This window comes from Alexandromys fortis, unplaced genomic scaffold, assembly GCF_014885135.2.
Source record: "Alexandromys fortis isolate MF-2015 unplaced genomic scaffold, M_Fortis_MF-2015_v1.1 scaffold_88, whole genome shotgun sequence".
In the NCBI taxonomy this organism is placed as follows: Eukaryota; Metazoa; Chordata; class Mammalia; order Rodentia; family Cricetidae; genus Alexandromys; species Alexandromys fortis.
The window spans coordinates 5176356-5182485 of NW_026067961.1; positions in this window are offsets into that span (position 1 = coordinate 5176356).

Below are 6130 nucleotides of genomic sequence, written 5' to 3' on the forward strand. Positions count from 1 at the left end.
TTTGTTTTTTTTCCAAGACAGGGTTTCTCTGTGGCTTTGGAACCTGTCCTGGAACTAGTTCTTGTAGACCAGGCTGGTCTCGCACTCACAGAGATCCGCCTGCCTCTGCCTCCCGAGTGCCGGGATTAAAGGCGTGCGCCACCATCGCCTGGCTTGTTCCACCGTTTTATTTCCTTGATGTTTCCTCTCTGCAGTCCTTGATAAACTCTGGATAGGAGCCTCACCGGAGGTCCAGCTGACCGAGGGTTTTCCCCATGTAGTGGGCTGTGTGACTGCTCGGCTGGCCATTGCCTTTGCCGTGCAGGAACTTGTTTTCACGTTGTCCTGTGTGTTGATGCTTAAGGCTGGTTCCTGGCTGTTCCTGTTCTATTCGGGCAGTTCTTGCCTACCCCAGTGCCTTGAGGAATAGTCCCTATGCTTTCTTCCAGAATGTCTAGCATTTCAAGTTTTAAATTAAGGTCTTTAATCACCTCACGTTCATCTTTACACAGAGTAAAAGACATGAATATGATTTCATTTTTCTGTGGGTGGAAGCCCAGCTTTACTGGCATTTCCTCTTGACTAGCGTGTCTCCTTCCCCACCACCCCACGTTTGACCTCCTTTGTCCAAAATTAGGTTCCCATAGCTTTGTGGCTTGATTTTGACATCTTCTGTTCTATTCTATTGGTCTAAATGCCTGTTTCATGCCAAATCAAATTGTGTTTGTCACTGTAGCTCTGTAGTATAATTTGAGATCAAGTATTGTGATATAACCAGCTATGTTCTTACCGCTAAGGATTGCTTTGGCTCTTTGTGATTTTTTTGTGGTTCTACATGAATTCTTAGGCTTTTTTTTTCTAGATCTGTGGAGAATGTTGTCAGAGCCAGGCATGGAGGCACAACTCTTTAATCTCAGCACTTGGTAGGCAGAGGCAGGTGGATCTCTGAGTTCAAGACCAGCCTGGTCTACAGAGCACAGAGGGAGTTCCAGGACAGCCAGGGTTACACAGAGAAACTATGTCTCGGAAAAAGAAACGTTGTCAGAATTTTAATGAGTACTGCATTGAATGTCTGCTGCGGTCTCTGCAGCCTCCATGGCTAGCAGAGTGACAGTCTGTGGGATGGGCAAGAAAGCAGTTTGGTCCAACATGACCAAATAACCAATTTGGGTTCAGACTTCAGAAATCTGACCCCTAGTGGTTTATTTTAGATGTATTTAAGCACAGCACAATTTGGTGAAAACTTTTCTGGTGCTAATTAACTTAGTCTCACGTGTACAACAAAGCACACATAAATCTCTGACGAACAAAGTAGGCTAAATAAAGACCAGACATGACTACGTCGAAACCCTTTGTGAAGTACGTGGGACACCGGCCATAAAGATAGGTTCTATAGATTGACTGGGGGAGAAAAACCAAGCTCACCATAAGGATCTGGGAGGTTTCCGTGTGGTCTTGGCCACACAGAGAGAGCAAAGGTCACCAAGCTATTTAAACCACATCCATTCCCAGCCTTCTGGGTGGATAACAGATTATGCATCCATTACTTGGAAGGAACAACCCTGCCACGATTAACATTCCTGGTTCGCCTAGTGCTTAGCTGTGAGCACCCCCTATAACGATCTAGGTTAATTTTGGGATTACATGAACACTGCCAATCTGGAACCGTAGGTAGGGTTTCCATTATCCAGTTTCTTCTTCGTCGGTTTCTTTTCTCACTTTTCCTTTTTTGTTTTGTTAGAGATAGGATCTCTTTATGAAGTCCTAGAGATCTGTCTACTTCTGCCTCCAGAGTGCTGGTATTAAAGGCTACCATCCCCAGCTTTGGTTTCCTTTCCAATATGTTGAAGTTTTCAGTGAGTGAGTGAGTGAGTGAGTGAGTGAGTGAGTGTGTGTGTGTGTGTGTGTGTAAAGGAACACAAAGTGTGAAGACAACTTATGGAAACCTGGTTCTCTCCTTCCACCATATGAGTCCCAAGAATTGAACTCAAACCATTAGGCAAATACCCACCAAGTCATCTATCCCGGTTTGCTGTTTTCCTTAGTCTCTAAGGCCAAATGCTTAAATGCCTTCTGGTACCTCAAAAATTCCAAGGCTGCCACAGCCACTCTGCTCTTACCCACTTTTGATTTCTTATAGCTATTGTGTCTTCCTGTGCTGTGGTAGAGGAGCTTCACAAAACCCTAAGATGCCAGGGGGGGGCAGGCTATGGGTGTCTTAGGTATAAGTGACAGGGCAAGCTGGCCAGTGCCGGTGTGAGACGCAGGAGCTCCTGGAGCCCGATCTCGAGTGACAGAGGCAGATGGTGCCCCTTCACACAGCCCCACTGTGGGGAGTGTCCAAGAAAGAATGTTCCAGGGACAGACAAACGGGCTTCCCCTCAATCATTTCTTGCTCTTCCCTCAGCTCCCCCTCCCCCCTTGCCCATCCGCAGTCTCCAGGTGTCTTGTCTCTCTTCTCTTCTCACCCCAAATGTCACTCAGTGGCTTCCTATAAGGATGTGTCCCCAGGTACCAGTCAGCTCCCTCAGGGTACCTGGGTCTTCTGCCCCTGCCCCAGGAGTTAGTGTTAGTGTTCAGGCATCTGCACTGGCCTGCCCTTGGGGTCCTGACAGGATCTGTCCTCAGCTGCAGTCACTAAGCGCATCCCCTCTGCACGTTTATTATGTTCCCTTTTAAAAGGTAGGCCTTGCCCCCCCCCCTCTCTCTCTCTCCCTCTCCCTCTCTCCCCTCTGCACGTTTATTATGTTCCCTTTTAAAAGGTAGGTCTTGCCCTCTCTCTCTCTCTCTCTCTCTCTCTCCTTCTCCTCCACTTCTTCTGTTCCTGTCACCAGAAGCTGATCTCCCCTCTCCCCCTCCCCTCTCTTCCCCTCCCCTCCCCCCCCTCCCCTCCCTCCCCTCCCCTCCCCTTACCTCCCAGCCTTTTTCCCATTCCCTTTCCTCCAATAAAAACCCCTCCATGTGAGTTCCATCATATGGCATACGTGTTTCTCTCTTGTGCCATTTTTTAAAATTACAGTTTTAGTGAGTATATAAGAGAACAGAAGAACACACCCTCTGGCTCTCCCCAAATCTGAGTCCATGCCCTACGGTGTCCTGAGTGCCAGGCACTCATTCATCCCTTTGACTTATTTATCTGCCTTGAGTGAAGATGAAGGAAGAGAGAGAAAGGATAGCACTACGGACAGGAAGAGAAGCCTTGAGTCGGGGAGTATAGTGGCCATGGCTTTGACTTCCCAGCCCCCTTTCTCTCCCCTGATTTCAACTCTGAGCCCTTCTCAATAGGGTGGAAGCCCTAGGCCAGTTATATTTGGATCTTCTCCCCTGACCACAGATACCCAGGGAGAGGGGGTAGCAGCAGGCTGCTTAGCCTCCATGGGTGTCCTGCCCTGCCCTGCCCTGCCCAGTAACTTTCCCTCCATCCTGTCTCAACTGGATCTGAGGGAAGCTGATCCCACAAACAGTCCTTGGCCCTAAACAAGGTTTGAGCCATCGGTGGGCATCCGTCCCGTGCAGGTCTGCGCCCTGCAGGTCCTTTCCTTTATTTCAGAAAGGAGAATAAGAGGCCCCGGCACTCCTGCCCACCTACTCCCGCCCACCAGGGCATTCCTATGAGGCCTGTGCCAAAGGCTGGGGCCAGGACTGAGCGCTGTCCCCTGGCATTTTCTACCTGGAGTTGGGAGGGAAAGCGCATTTCTCTTTTTGACTAAGAGCTGGTCCTGCGTTTCAAGCCTGAAGAGCAGGCAGCCAGTCTCTTTTCTCCCCCATTTATTGCTCAGCCCAGAGAAGGAAGCCCAGCAGACAGGGGGCCTGAGGTCTCCAGCCAGCCTTTGGTGCCCAAGGCTCTGCCCACGCCTTCCCTTGCCTGTAAACCAATCCGTCCAGCTTCTTTCCCAGCTTAAACTGCTTTGAACTGGATTTTTTCACTCCTAAGGAAAGAACCCCCGGACAATAGAGCAGACAGACACAGAACAGAGCATATCCCCAGCCCAGAGCAACACCACTAAGACACAGGAGCATGTTAGGGACTTAGGGTTCTTCATATTTATGTCATATTGAGTTTATGTATTTATTTATTTTATTTGTGAAGGGCTAGGGGTTAAGCCCAGGACTGTGTGCATAGAGAAAAACAGATTTGTTGTTATTGTTTGCTTTTGAGAAAGGATCTCACAGAGCTCAGGCTGGCCTTGAACTCACCATTTTCAGAGTACACACCATTGACACAGGCAACCACTGTAGTTTATGCAGCGTTTAAACCCAAGGCTTCAAGCCTGTTGGGCAAGCATTCTGCTAACTGAGCTGTATCTCTAGACACAGAAAAACAGGATTCTAGTTTCTGTCTTAGAAGTCCAATGATATGGGGATCCCAAAGCAGGGCGCTGGGCACAGAAGGAAGAGGGGAAAGAAAGGTTGTGTTCTGAAGACCCCTGCCAGGAGAAAGGACTAGGGTAGAGCATGGGCTTCTCAGGCCGGCAGCAGGAAGCAGCATGTCTCAGGTGGGAGACACATGAGGTCCCGAACTGCTAGACAGGGTGGTTCCAGGTGGGCAGCTTGGGCTACGGAGGCTGAGAGAGGACAGACCCATACAGCCTTGAAGGCTGTTCAGTCCTCTCTGACCGGGTCTCACCCCATAGACTTGGAGACATGAATGTACAAGGGATGGGGGACCGTCTCCCAGATAAAAACCGTATCAAGTGTGGTTAGAAATGACTTTGCCCTAAAACAGTGCTAGAGCGGCAAATGAAATTCAAATAGGCCTGGCAAGAAGGCTCACCATTGCGTGGGTCAACCCTGACAGCGTTGTGTTCCCTCTCTGGAACTCGTGGGAAGGTGGAAGGAGAGAGCTGACCTCACAAAGCTGTCGTCTGACCTCCACACATGCAAATAATAAGAAGTTAAATACAAAAACCGTATCAGAAAAACCAGGCCTGAGAACTTGCCGAACACGCCACATGTGTGAAGGGATGATGTAGCCTCGCTAGACTCCATGGTGACACTGAGATGGATGGTCCCCCTGACCTGTGATCTCACACCTGATGCGTGTCAAGGGACTGACAGGCAGAGAACTTCCTACTGTCCCCAGGGCTCCAGCTCAGCTCAGTCCCCCTGCTTGAGTCTGTCTACTGGGTCACCACATTGCCGCCCTCTGTCCCGTCTTGTTTCTATGTCTCATGCCCACAGTCCGATCCTCTGCAGCTCAACTCCACTCTGAGGTGGACCCCCAGCAGCTCTGTGGACCGCCACACCCCTCTAGCTGGGTTCATGAGCATCTTCTCCTTGGGGCTGAAGGAGCGTGACTCAAGAGAACTGGTTGAATTTATTGCGACATTGTAGGAAGATACAAACGTGTTTGGCAATGTTTGGGGCACGGCTTGCTTTACACCAGGGGTCCAGCCGGTGCAGCTGCTGTACAAATGCTCCGGGATCCAGCGGCGGGTGATCTGCCCATCAATGCACCTTTCATTCACTCATTCATGGATTCCTCCCCCTGGAACTCTTCAGTTCAGGCGCAATGGCAGATGCTGGGTCCCTGGCTTTGAGGAAGCCTGCCAGGCCCTCCGTTTCTTTGCCACATTGTGACAAATCTCCACAGTTAGGGGCAAAGGCCTGCTGTTTCTTGTCACATAACCTCCCTGGTGTGCCTTTGGGCACTCAGAAAGTGAGTCAGGCCTTTGGGCCAGACCACCATGCTGCCCTGCCCACGAACATTTCCTTCCCATGAGCTTGCTCAGTAGCGGTCTGGCTCATGCTGGGCTGCTGGCACTCTGCCCACACACCCCTTCTCCAGCTCCTGCCAACAGTGATTTCCTCTTCCCAGGTCCACAAGGGAGGATCAGCTTCGTCCGTGACACACTTTCTACGCTCTCCATCAGAAGCCAGGAACAAGGATGTGGGACCCCTGTTCGCAACCTGTTGAGGCAATAACACCTTGTGAGATTCTAAACGTGAAAGGTCAGAGTTCAGATCCCAACTCCACTCCTTAGCAGTGAATGCCACGGGGTCACGTGACCACTCTGAGGTTCGTTTTCCTCCTCTGTGAACTGGGATAGTTTTTGTTTTTGAGACAGGCTCTCACAGAGTCCTCAAACCCGTTAGGAAGCTGGTGTTGAAGTCCTGATTCTCCTGCCTCCTCTTTCTAAGTGCTGGGGTT